Below are 14,085 nucleotides of genomic sequence, written 5' to 3' on the forward strand. Positions count from 1 at the left end.
AATTGAAACATTTTGTCAATGACCATCCAGAGGTTCTCCTCTGCTTTGGCTCCTTTGCCCCCCAACCTAAACATTTTCATTCATTTCGTTTTAAAGCAGGCCCCTTTCTTCTAAATTGTATTTTTATTAACTACCTGGTTCTTGTCTATTTGCCATTCTTATTTCGGGCCAATTCTCTCAGCTCTGGTTAAAAACAGGAAGGTAGAGATTCGGATGCTAAACCAGTCTCTGACTTTCAGAGACCAGGGATGGACCCAGTCCTGTAACCTGAGAAGTATCTCCTTTCCCTTCTCTGTGACACCCCAGGGCCTTGGCACCTCTCCTGGGCCTCTGCACAGAGTCCCCTGCGGTCTCAGCGGTGAGTTGAGTCTAGGCCTGTGGGGTGGCCCCTGGGTCCCTGAATGATAAAGGAGGGTGTTATATCCTGACTGCCTCGTGCTCACCTTTCATCTGTGCTCAGTTAATTTTTCAGTCAATTCCTGAACGTTTCCACTGTTTTTCTCCGGGTAGTAAATGCTGTTGGGGAGGTAGACATTTGCCTTTACCCTGTAATTTGTTTAGCTCTTTGTGCAATAGATTTCCTTTAAAAAAACAAGAGGTTTATTTGTTTTGACAAGTCCACGTGCCACCCTCGTGCTGTGCCATGAACATGTCATAATATAAAATGGTCCCTGCAATTAGCTCGGTGGTGCTATGACTTAGAAAATGGCTGCTTGATAATTTTGGACAATTTGAAACTCAACCAAAGCGCTCTCTACAAACACCCTTGTTCATGAGATGGATGCTAGGGTTTCAGTTGGGGGGAGGGCAAGAGAAGCCCCCAGCTCCATCTCTCACAAGCAGCAGTGGGTAGAGAACCCCCAGAAGAGTTTAGGCAGAAAGTCCACAGAAACAACAGTTGGATCGAACAAGGAAGCGCCCCTCCTGTCAGGGCCTCTGACGCCGTCGTCCGTCCGTCACGAGTCGGGAAGGATTCTGCTACACGGAACATCAATGGAAGACGACTTTGACTCTCTACGTCCGCCATCTTTTGGCCCAGGCTTGGAATCAGATCTCAAATATACACTCACTGGTATTTCTAGTAATTTCTTCCCGAAGAGTAATTATTTTTCATATTTCTCGACGTTTCTGGTGCCATTGTAGCTTTGGTTGGAATCTGTTTTTTTGTTTGTTTGTTTTTTGTTTTTAAAAACTTTAAAGTTATGGGGTAAGGATACAGCCAACAGTAAGCTTCCTTCTCTTTTTTCCCCACATTTTTCCAGGTGTTCTGGAGGGTGTGTGTGATGGTGTACATTGCAGACATAAATCACACACAGCATTACAATAGCACCATGAACTCTACATTTACTTTAAAACACCACCGAAACATCTGACTGAGACAATTAGGAGGCTGGTTTTATGTCTTTGTGATGGTTAAGTAAAAATGGAGACCATGTTATTGTCTGTGTTTGGTAAAATGTCTTGCTCATTTAACATGCTTTATAAATAATACATTAATAATAGGGCAGCTGAATCAGTAAATGTCTTCTCAGTTTTTTCTCTCTTGCCAAGTTCGAAGCCATTCTCTCCTCTTCCCATTCACCCTGGCTTTTCATGGCAGTTTACTGAGTTATTTTCATCTAAAATATATTGTTGTGTTCCTCATATGCATGGCTTATTTATATCTACCTCTTAAGGATGATTTTATTATTTGCTCTTTGGAGAGTCAGAGCTATTAATATCGCCGCTCGGGGGCTCAGAGAGGTTAATTAATTTATCAAATGTCGCCCCATGAAAAGTGGCAGAACCCGGATTGGAACTTGCATCTGTCCAGTTCCAAAGACTGACTGTTTTCTTCGCTCTGGAGCTTTGCTGCTTTAATGCTCTGGGGGCCTCAGACTCAGCAACTTAAAGACAGCTGGGGTCTTGTCCAGTGCTACAGAGCACCTGGGGGTCACAGGGAGCATTTTGCACAATGTGCATGCTGCTTTCTTGGAACTCAAAGTCATTGTTAATAAACGCAGCCTCCATATGCCCTGTCCGCTTTGCCGTCCACTTTGCCGGCATGTTCCGTGAGCTCGTGTCACAGGCCACACAGCCAGCATTGCGCGGTTACGGGTGTCGGTCGCCTGCACGTGATGGAAAGGTGGCCCCGTTCATTCATTAAGAGGCTGATCACGCCTGGACGGGACAGATGTGGTTTCTGGTTCCAGAAGCCCAGCACCCAGACGGACAAGCGGGCCGCACTGACACACACATTGTGATACGTGAGTGGACGGGAGGGCGGGTGTCCTGAGGGTCAGCTGAGCTCTCTGGGAGGGTTTCCCAAGAAGGGATCCCTGGTTCCCAGGCCGAGACTTGAGCGGCGAGGGAGACTGGGAAGGGATTGAATCAGCGGTTTCAGCTCTTCCCACCCAGGTCCACAGCCTGAAGAAACCACAGGGCCCACCTTGTAAAACCTACACTCCAGCGAGATGAGTCTTGAGCCCCTGATGAAGCCAGTGCACAAATGCAAATTTGTTTCCTCTTATGATTACTAAATTCAGCCATTCCATTTGAAAACTTCAAATAGTTAAATTTTGAGTAGACCTGTATAATGAAGAAGCTAGTCTAACTGTTTTAGTCTTTAGAAAACATCGATAAAAGTTTTCGGGCAAAGTTCTGGCTTCTATCTTTTGTTCTTTGTGTGGTAGGTTGTTCTTTCTTAAGAAAGAACACTGTAAATAAACTTCTCTTCAAATTCAAATATGTCTTGATGCTTTGGTCAAAACTCGGGGGTTAATCCACGATCCTTGAGCTGGACCCATGTTGACTGTCTTTTTCCCATATAGGTAGAGGGAAAAGTTCTATACTAACAAGATTTTAGAAGGAAAAACACATACATACAGGCTTCCAGATAATTTTCAAACAAAACTACTCTGCAAACATTTTGCTGCCCTGGGTCAAATTCCCGTCCCTGGACCACACTCTGTTGAATACCCTTCCTTCCCATCCTGACGAATGTCAATCCTTAAGCCCCCTTTTCTGACCAGCAGCCTAAAAGGAAAAAGACGCTGGTCTTGAAAGGTTGTATGGACAACGGTAACCGACATTGTGCCTCATAAAAGCCAAATACGACAGGAAAAAAAGAGACCAGGTGGTAACATCACCACCTTCTAATTCCAATGCCAGATCTTCGTGAGGCCCTGGGCTTGGGTCCTGGAGGCTGCTTGGATTTCTTTTAAGTTCTAATCGGGGGAGTCAGGGAAATTGAATTGTTGAAGTAACAAATCGTGCTAGAAATCTATCTTTTGGACTGGAAATGAGGTTTAACATGTGCAGCTCCTGATAGGAATTTTTCCACATAGACTGGACCTTGGATTCACTCCTATTTTGTGCTTTACTATCAGAACAGAGGGAAATCTTTAGACATTGCAGGGCCTGCTTTTCTCGTAGGTGTTCTGAGTGAACGATAATCATGAGACATTGCTGGGCCTTGTTTTCCTCTCAAATGGGCTGAGAAGATGTACGGTGATCCAAGCAGACCTATGGTGGGTATTCTTATTTTTTGACCTATCTCTACTGGATCATTTAATTTTTTTACTAGGCTTGCTACTATGACCACAGATATTTAAATTAAGAAGCTAGCAGAAAGGTAACCACATATATCTCTATCGATAAAATTTACATCTAAATCTCTATCTGTATCTATGCCTTTACCTGTATGGTATTTGTATCTAAATCCAAATCTATATTGTATTTAGATCTGTATTGATATTCAGAATATGTATGTTTGAGAGTAAAAGAAAGCAGGGAGGAGACAGTCATAAGGTGTCTGGGATGTAATTGTGTTTTTAGCATTTGAAAGTGAAGGTCGGAGCTTCCCTTGCTGGCACAGTGGTTAAGAATCCGCCTGCCAATGCAGGGGACATGGACTTGATCGATCCCCTGGTCCAGGAAGATCCCACATGCCGTGGAGCAACTAAGCCCATGCGCCACAGCTACTGAGCCTGTGCTCTAGAGCCCATGAGCCACAACTACTGAGCCTGCACTCTAGAGCCCGCGAGCTGCAACTAATGAGCCCATGTGCCACAACTACTGAAGCTCACGTGCCTAGAGCCCGTGCTCTGCAACAAGAGGAGCCACCGCAATGAGAAGCCTGCGCACCGCAATGAAGAGTAGACCCCGCTCGCTGCAACTAGAGAAAGCCCGCGCGCAGCAACAGAGACCCACTGCAGCCAGAAGTAAATAAATAAATAAATGTATTTTTAAAAACAGGAAAGTGAAGGTAAAGTGTTGCTTTTCACTTTTCCTGTTTTCAGGAAACGATGGATGTGAACTCAGGGGTGACCCAAAGCCTCTGCACCAACAGTGGATTTGTGGAGAGTCACTGACAGGTGAGCTGGTGTGGAGAAGCCTTGGCGATTCTCTGTGTCCTCACCTGAACGCAGCCCTGCTACCTCCTGAGGTGAAGGCGAGCAGGACTTCTCAGGGCCTTTATCCAGGTAACCAACTGCACCACACTGAGAAGACGGCTGGGTTCACTTCTTAGATCACGCCCCGTCACACCCTCAGGCTTGTGACAAATCTGAAGCTCGTGTGAGAACTGATGAGTAGGAAGGCCTGGCTTTATTTTCTGCTGTTTCTCCTGGCATCCTCACCTTCTTACTTTCCTCTTCCTCCCCTTTTTCTCAAAAAGAGAAAGGAAGCAAAAAGATCGACTGCCACTTGCCTAGTCCAGGATCATCGAGGAGAGTAAAGCCTTTGGGATGAGACCGTGAGCTCCTGCCCCAAGGGGCGCGGTGCGTCAGGAGTCTGGGTATTGGGAAAGGGAGGTGAGGAAGAGAGAGGTGTGCCTTAATCTACAAAGGAGTAGTAGCGCCACATCCCTTAAAACAGTGTGGAGATGAGTGCAAATATGTTTGAAATGTCGGCTCTACCCAGCACGCGGAAAGGCTAAGAGAGTGGGTACCAACGGCATAAAAAGAACGCTGTTCCTGGTCTCTGTCCACCGCCAGACCCCCCTGTGTGGTCCGTGTTTGGTCGGAAGGGCTAGAATTTCCCGAAATCTCAGTGGGGAGTGCAAAGCCTGATTCCCCCCCTTTTCTCATCTCACCTCTGTGGCTCTCACCTGATCAGGTCTTACACATACGTGCCGTGTGCAGTATGTGAAATCTTTGCCCCCAAAGAAAACTGCTCCTCTGTTGTAGTTGTTCTACGGAAGTTTGATCTGCCTTCCACTGTAATTTCAGAGGTTTAAGCAGCATTGCTCGAAGAGGCTCTTCTAGAAGTTCAGCAGCCCAGGGTCTGCAATGTCATCTGGCAGCCTTTCTTAAACTGGCCATATACACCCTGCTTTTTATGACTTTTGAGAATGCATTCCGAGATAGGAATGAGATCAGGGTGGGAGACTGCTGCCTGAGAATAAAACTGAAGACACAGCCACGATACCAGCAACAAATGATTTTAAATTATTTATGGGGCTAAAATACCACTTGTGGCCTTTATCCGATGCCACGGAAATGACATGATTCAGATCCCTAAGATGGGCCGGGGTAACACTTGAGCAAAGAAGAGAATCAAGGATGAATCGTCTTTTTTCACTCAGCTGAAGGCAGAACTTCCTCTTTTTTTTTTTTTGCAGTATGCGGGCCTCTCTCTGTTGTGGCCTCTCCCGTCATGGAGCGCAGGCTCAGCGGCCATGGCTCACGGGCTTAGTTGCTCCACGGCACGTGGGATCTTCCCGGACCGGGGCACGAACCCGCGTCCCCTGCATCGGCGGGCGGACTCTCAACCACTGCGCCACCGGGCAAGCCCCTTCTTATTTTCATTGTAGTTTTTTTGTATTTGATATACAAGAATTTGACAAAGTACTGCAGTATAATCATCTAATAATATCCATTTTGCCCCATAAAATTATTATATCCAGTCTTAAAATGTTAAATATGTCACTATTACAAGCGAGTAAAATAAAACTCAGTTTAGAATATTAAAGCTCGTAACGTGACACAATGTTATCAATCACATTCCCTGGTAATATTACACTTTCCCCATTTTTCTTTAATTTTGCATTTTTAGTGTAACAAATTGAGATTAAAGTAGCAGCTCTTGTTCATAATCTCTTGGCAGTGAGTGGCGGAGAAGTTACGAGTAGAGTGATGACAGAGCAGATCACACGGATCCCTAATATTGAATAATGTTTCAAATAGATTACTGAGAGTTGAGATCCTGCGCGGTAATCAGCCCTGGATCAGTGTGGAGGGCGCAGTAATTTCAGGGTCGTTGCATTCGAACACTTTTGAATAAATCCAGGCCATTAGAGACAGGCTTGAATTAAATTGTGTAGCTTGGAAGAAATGGAGCTATTCCTCTTGGAAGGTTTCAGTTTTCTCTCTGTTTTTTTTATGAACTCTCTCAATATTTTACTTTAAAGACTGAGTAACCTGACAAACATGGAGTTATTTTTTAAATAAGCAGGTTAATTCAGCTTAACACAAAGGACTGCCTCTCTGTATCTTCCCCTGGAACATTCAAAGGGCAAAAATATTTTCCTGTGAGTGTTTAAAAATGTGCCAGTGTCCTCACTCGTTATATTTCTTAAGACAACAGAGCTATAAAAAATTGCCTTTTAGAATTTTCCTAATAAACGGGGGGACGTCTTTTAAAAGCTGTTGAGATTGGTTCTGAATTGAGACTTTTAGATAATTCCGTTTTTAAAAATGTACAGTTAGCCGGACTTTCTCTTGGCCATCCTACACACATCAGTTACTTTGTAATTAGTTACGTAGCATCATCTAGGTCATCTCGTCAAACTTTTCCACCCAAGTCGTAAACCCAGCGGTATCAGCCTCTGCGTTGTGTGCTCCAAGCAACATTTAACCTCTCAAGAAAGAGGTGCTTCCGTGGAAGGTTTGGGTAAATTTACAGTAGGCGCGATAGCATTTGACCCGATTAGTCACTTGGCGAAATGAGCGTGAGCTTTCCACACAAAAACACGACTCCCTGTGTGCTGTAATGTTCACGTTGAACGTTCTCCTCTGCGCACATCTTGCACGTATCCATTTCACCTAAAGTGTGTCTCTGAGAATTTGTATGGCCAAGAAATGGAGACGCCGGCTACCGTGCTATGAGAAGGCCCCGTGAGCTCTCCTCCATTATTAGCCAGAGTCTTTGCTGTTAGCAAGGAGGAGCCTCATGCATCCACAGCAAGTTCAGAATTGGTTGCATACGGCTACATAATGATATTTACCAGGGAGCTCTGTTGTCACACCGCTGTAAGTGACCACGGCCGAGACAAAGTCTCTGCCTGCTTTTCCAGAGAGGGTTACCAGCCATGAGCCCCAAAGGACACAAGTAGGTTTTACACGGCTTTTGAGTGCTGGGTACAAGACAAGCCACATTGTTAGAAATGGAGGCACGACCGTGGTTCACATAATACAAGTACTTTCTGTGTCTGTAAAGAATATGCTGCAGAAGGGGTTAATTTTCCTTTGGAAATGGGAGAAGTGAGGACGTCACGGGGTGGGGGGGTGACACTGGGAGTTTGCAAAATTGTGAAGGAAGGAGGCAGGGAAGGGGGGTGACCCTGGCAAGGTATTAGGGATTCAGGTATAGAGCAGTTTCTATAATTTATCCCATGACTCAGCTACTGTGTTGGAAACAGTGGTGACATGTGATGGGAAGCCCTTCCTGTGCATAAGCTCATTAACCCTCACAACAATTTCATAAAGCACGTCCTATGATGCACGTCGTATTGGTGAGGAAACCGTGCCTTTGGAGCCAGAGCTGATGGCCTGAGTCTCGAGTTAGTGGTGTGGCCGGGAACCGCCCCCCCGCCCTGCCCCAGGGCTGTCTGACCCCAGAGAGGAGTCTAAAGTGGAACCTATTCACTGAGACAATCTATAAAGTGCAATTTTAAAATATATTATTTAGGCCTCTTCTATGTGGTGTCAAAGCAATGGTTCATTCAATTGAAGATTTCGTTGGGTAAAGGATTAGTTAAACTGGACTGACCTCATATAAAGGAAGAAAATGTAAAGGAAGAAATAAAGTTGGTGAGGAAGAGGAAGTACATATACACATATTTAAATGATTGAAATCCCTATGTATGTATATATATTCTAGTTCCCTGTTGCTGCTGGAACAAAGTACCACAAAGTTGATGGTTTAAAACAACACATTTTGTCTTACAGTCCTGGAGGTCAGAACCTGAGATGGGCCTCACAGGCTATGGTCAAGGTGCTGGCAGAGCTGTACTCCTTCCAAAGGTTCTGGGAAAGAACCTGTGTCTTTGCCTTCCCAACTCCCAGAGGCCCCTGCATCCTTGGATGGGGCCCTTTCCTCCGTCTCAAAGCCAGAGGCCTATCACCTTCCCTGCTTCTGACTTCGCATCTCTGACCTTCCCGCCTCCTTCTTTCCCGTATAAGGAACGCTGTGATGACATCGGTCCCTCCAGGACAAACTTGGATCATCTTCTCACCTCAGGACCCTTAACTTCATCACATCTGCAAAGTCCATTTTGCCAGGTAAGGTGACATAGTCAAAGGTTCTAGGATGAGGATGTGGTCATCTCTGGGGGGGGGTCTTGTTCTGTGCGGTACAATACCTACAAAAATATATAAATACCACAGTGTACGTAAATATCATTATGTGCATTTCTTTCTATGCTTATTGACATATTTCACACACAAACACACAGACACCTGTTGATTATCTATTATTTTTTGGCCCTTCACATTTTCAACTATTTTTTTTTTTGCTAGCGTGTGGTCAAGGCCTCGTGTTTTTATGAGGACACAGCTGGTAAGAAAAATAAGGGATTGAAAAGCCTGCTCTCCACCATCGTGGGCAAGTCACGCTGTCCTTAGGCCTTGCTCTTCGGTAAAGCGAGGGCACTGGGTTTCTTATAACTCTGAATTTCTAAATCCGTGCTGCACTTCGATTCATGATCTAATCACAAACCACTTACCACTTTGAAGGGTTCGCAGTAGTGACCCAGGTTCAGAGTGTAGGTATAAAAGCGAATATTTCCCGAGTCTGCTTTTGTCACTCCTGGATTTGGTCTCTGAGTGTAACTTCTTGCCGTGTGGTCTGTCACCATCTCAGATCTCTCACCCTTTACCTCCGGGCCCCTCGTACACGCCAGGATACCATTGCCCAGACCCCAGTAGGGTCAGAGGAGTTCTGATGCTGTGGCCTCCCCCTGTGGTCCTGCCCGAGTGTTTTGTCACCGATTACCTCCATTTATAAGAAGACTTGCCTGGCATTAGGTGAGCTGTGTGAGGCCCCAGAGGAAAGCCAAGTTAACTGGTGGCAACAGGAGTCTGCAGTCTGCTCCAGGTAACTAGTCCGGTCAGCTGGTCCCCAGCAGAACTGCTGCCTGGGCTGAAATTCAATCTGGGTATAAAAGTTACACCATGACTCTCACTGTGCATTTTATGGGCTCCTGGAGTATAAAGCGGAGTGATTTCGTGAGTTCTCAAAGGTCTGTTCCATATCTTCTCTGCACAAAGGGCCCGTGAGAGAAGAACGGAAAAGTATTCAGAGAACAAGTCTCTTCTTATATAATCGTTTTGAACTTCAGCGCCTTGGTGACTTTCTCGTCGGGTAGGAGTGTTTTCTAGAGAAGGGGGAAGCAGATACATGCCGAGGAACAGGGTGGATCTGGGTAGCAGAGTGTAATTGCGTGCTGTCACTGTGGTTGCCCTGGTCGAGCAAACACCCGAGCACACGTGAACCCAGAGGGGGCCTGCCCTTCACTGGGTGTTTGCCTCCGTCACCGTGTAGAGAAAAGAATGTGTATTTGCACTTAATTTTAAAAATCGGCCTGACACCCGTCTGGGTGGCAGGGTGGTTCTGTGTAGGCATTTTCCCCTTGGACTCGGAGCCTGGTCTTTGGTGGGAACATTTGGAAGGGGAGACCAAGTGTTCGTCGAAAAACCGAGGTCTGTGCTCACGGGCCTTCCTTCAGTGCATACGGCCGAGAGCCGCACCGGCCGAGCGCTCCGTCAGTGCAATGGATTAAGTGTCGCGCGCGGCTTTGTTTTCCGAAGCGAAAGCATTTGTATCTGTTTCCGAAACTGTCAGGGATCAGTCAAACAAATATTCCCTTGAAAAAGAGAAATACACGTTTCTAAAGCTCAACCAAACTTAGCCCTCTCTGCCGTAAGGAGCCAATTCAAGGCAAAGCTGTGCTACAGCGTCGAGTGTTTTCGAGAGTTGCTCCCACCTGGTGTCCTAACTGATGTGTGAAAGAAATAAGTCCTCCTCCCCTTTTACATTAGCACCCAGGCACCTTCATCAAATCCATGGGCTGCACAGGAAGACCCACTTTTCATCCGAAGGCAAGGCGACCGAGAATTCAAGGCACCAGGTGGGTGAAGGAGCCGGAGTGTTGGGTTCCGGGCTGCCCCGCCTTTGCTGTCGAAGGGGGAGGGATGTGGTCACAGCAGGCAGAAGATGCCGTCAAGGTGCTGAGCACAGGCCATGCACAGACCCGGAGAGGACGGCCTCGTCCCAGGTTCTTGGAGGAGCCCGCGGCGACAGCACAGCACTCCTCAGCCTGCCCCTTCCTTCACGTCCAGAATGTTCCAACCCGCCTGGCTTGAAGCTCTGCACACATCTGCTTCTTCCCCTTTTCCTCTGCAAGCTCCCCACTCAGGTGGCCTTTAATGACCAAGATGGAGGTAAAATCCTTCTACAGAGATGGTTGAGTGTTTGTTTTCCTTTAAATAAAATGTTAGGATTCACTTTTATGAATAAGGAAGCAAAGGAACCCAACTCTCTGCCCATGTGCACACACAGTGAGCTGTTGGGACTCGGAACCTATGTCAAAACGCTCGTGGGTGCTTATCAAAGTCGTGTTCGTACCCTCGAAAGAGTGGACAGAGCGCAGTGCTGAAGTCCATTGGACTTGCCGATTTTAACGGAATGATGCTAGTACTTGTGGACTTCCAGGTGTTCTCCCTTTCCTCTCAGATACTAGGTTCATAGCCCGTTTATTCTGGGGAGGCTTGAGTTGTTCCCAGAGGTTTACAGAATGCTCAGCTGCTGCCGATGTGAGCTGAGGTCTGAGGGTGGTGCTGAGAACGGCCCGTTTGCAGGATCTAGGTCTGCTCTTTGGGTCAGATATTTATTCTTCTCCTTTGCATGAACGCTTCTGACCTTGGCAGACTCTGTGACTCCCCGTAGCAATAAACGTGTGCCTCGCAGTGGATAATCCCAAACTGAGGATAATCCTCAAGCCACTTGCGTCTGTTTTGGGAAGGCATGTTTGTACCTGCATTGTAATAAGAGCCAAGAAGACTACGCAACCCATAACAAAGCTGGATACGGCCGGTCTGTTTCTGAAAGTGGCGAGAGTCAGCTTTTTCACCGTATTTTGCCATTCGGACACAATTTATTGCCCCCTTCATGCTCGGTCGGGGGAGGGACATTAAACTCTTTTGGCTCAGATATTTTCAGAACAAGGGCCTCTTCAATGAGGCAGTCACCTCCTTGTGTCCTGTGCATCCCAACTGAGATACAAGGCATGAATCAAATGAAGGGAGAGGAAATACACACCTTTAATGACCTCGTGGTCAAAAGCAACGGCCTGGGGTCAGACCCAAGTTCAAATCTCTTCCTTGCCATCACCAACCTAGCCGTGATTTTAGACAAGTTAATTTCCCTCTCTGAACCTCAGGGTCCGCAGCTGCGAATAAAATTCCCAGCTCTATAGAGGTTATAACAGGGAGTCTTAAGTAATATGGTGGAAATAACTTATGTAGCACCAATATTGGCGTATAGTAAGGGCTTAATAAATGATAATTTTACTTCGCAAACCAGCTTCCTGTCTGCAGCAAATATGCAGGAGTCAAAATGAAAAAGCCTGAATGCTTCTTATGCTAACGTGAAGATTCCTTGACGAGAAAATGTGTAGTATTTCAACCATACTTGTTTCTCTAACCAAGATAAAAAATTAACATATTTTTCTAGAAGCTAGGGAGAAAGCCTTACTTTTTAAAAATATATTTTCTCACTAATAAAATGCAAAGGTGATATTCTTTGATTTTACGGATTGAAGTGTAATATGCTATCATTTACTGTCTCAAGTGTTTTGAAAACATAGCTCTATTGGATACATACACTTTGTTTAGAAGGTTCTGGGTGGACAATCAGAAAGGTGGAAAAAGGTTTTGAGAAAAGAGAGGAATAGGGTTGGGAACTGGGAATAAGAAGGAATATTAGGTGAAAGAATAGAAGCAGGTTATGAGTAAAGATCTGAAGAGGAAGCAGGGGAAGGGTGTCAGCCCTCCTGTGTCTGGAAGGAGTGTGGTAAACGTCCACAGGCCGCACTCACTTGTGATCTTCTCAACTGTGTCCTGCTTCTCAGCCCTGTGCGTCTACCAGCCCTGTCATTTTTACGGGTGGGAGACAGATTCCCACTTTCATCATCCAGGGCAGACTGGACAGCTTCAAAACATAAAATTTACAAATACCCTTGTTTCTCTATCGAACCAAACATATTTTAAACGATGCTCAAAAGCTTCAGGTGGGAATTAAGATACGTGAGAGAGAAAATCCTTCTTGAAATATGAAGTTCCACTAGGCGTACACACGTGCGAATGTCCCGGGAGAGAGACCATTTTGGGAAGAAGATAAACAATAACATATCTGTCTTTTCAAAACCACGGTGCAGCTCGAGCAGCAGATTAAGGGAGATTTCTAAACTCTGTTTCTGACCAAGTCCAGGAGATTCCTCCGTTTCACTGGTAGAGGAATTCGATCCTCTGTTTCTTGGGACACGTCTACTGTACCTCATGGACACCTTTTCTAGGTTAAATTTTATTAAAAAAAAAAAAAAAAAAAGACTCAGCAAAGTAACCAGGAGTTGATAGATCTGTTTCAGTACTGGAGTATGGCAGGCTTCAAGAGTCTACACAGCAGCAACAAGCCAGCCGAAGACTCAGCACAGCTCTCTCAGCTAGTGGAACGATGTGATTTGGCAAATTAAAAAAAAAAAAAAAAGCATATATTGATCACGTCACATAAACAGGAGATGCTCCGTTATTATCGAACGTCCCAGAGTCCTGACTGGTGATCTCTTCCTATACAATGATGCAATAATTCAATGATGTTCTTAAAACTTGCAGTAAATTTCCACCGGTTCAAATCTTATTGAGGCCATTAAATCAAGTCTGATTTGGACATAAATATTTCTCTTATATGGTAACATATAAATGGGATCAGATGGTCAAGGTAGTTCGGGTGAATGGCAACTATTAATTTTATTGAAAAGACCTCCCTGGGTTGATGTTACTGGTTTGAAAGACTTGCCCATCTTTAAGGGGTTAATCGGCATCCTATTAACGGAAACACCATCACGAGACAAAGTCATATGGTTTAATGCACCCTGCTTTGAATTCAGAGTTCATGCGGAGTCTAGACTAAAGGCCAAACGAATTTACAACACTTCATGCATTTCTATGGAGGAACACTTTTACTGAAGGATATGTAAATATTGCACTAATCAGAGGTTCTGGAATTCCAAATGCCATAAAAGGTTATGACCCAAAGCTCTGTTAATATATGAGTGAAGGCGTACACTACATCCTTTTGAATGACAGCTAACACGGGGTGTTTTGCATGAAAAATAACCTCTAATAAATGACCTCTGCTTTTTTCTTTTCAAACCTGTGACAGTAATGAACGGGAAAGGAGGAGCCTCCTACTCAGGCAGTGTTATTTACACCTAAACACGGGAAAGTCTTGCATGAGTCTTGGCTTCCATTCAGGAAGATGGAGGAGCACAGAACTGATCGCAGAGGACAATTTATTCTCTTGCATTTGGGGAGCTTCCCAAGGAGCTCCAAGGAAAAGGGAAAGAAGTACAAACATGTGCGAAGGTGTTAAAACAAGTGTTTCATTTCCTAAGGAATCCGTTCCGTTGGAGGGTAGGGATGCCTTCTTGGAATGCTAATAAAACCCTTCTTGCTCTGAGAGCCCATGACCTTTACCCTGTCAGATCTGTGTCTCTTGCAGGGGATGAGGGTGTTTCAGCAGCTTAGAATCCCCTTGGGTCTGCTATCACAGAAAGTTCCTTTATTTTCCCAGATCAGCTAGATCCAAAAAATAATATATTTCCTT

The 14,085-nt window shown here is 45.3% G+C and overlaps 1 long non-coding RNA gene across 8 annotated transcripts in view; it reads left to right on the forward strand.

The window, feature by feature from the left end:
* LOC131742218 (uncharacterized) overlaps nucleotides 1–14,085 on the forward strand; it is a 42,337-nt gene that overhangs the window by 5,707 nt on the left and 22,545 nt on the right. For 4 of the 8 annotated variants that reach the window (XR_010836833.1, XR_010836839.1, XR_010836837.1 and 1 more), the window contains exons 4-5: nucleotides 5,603–5,767; nucleotides 8,385–8,483. This is a non-coding gene — a long non-coding RNA (uncharacterized lncRNA). Of the gene's footprint in view, nucleotides 1–1,262; nucleotides 2,723–4,280; nucleotides 4,356–5,602; nucleotides 5,768–8,150; nucleotides 8,484–14,085 lie in introns of those variants that run through there. The other 4 variants (XR_010836841.1, XR_010836834.1, XR_010836835.1 and 1 more) reach the window with 3 other exon arrangements.

Source organism: Kogia breviceps, chromosome 15 (genome assembly GCF_026419965.1).
Source record: "Kogia breviceps isolate mKogBre1 chromosome 15, mKogBre1 haplotype 1, whole genome shotgun sequence".
NCBI lineage: Eukaryota > Metazoa > Chordata > Mammalia > Artiodactyla > Physeteridae > Kogia > Kogia breviceps.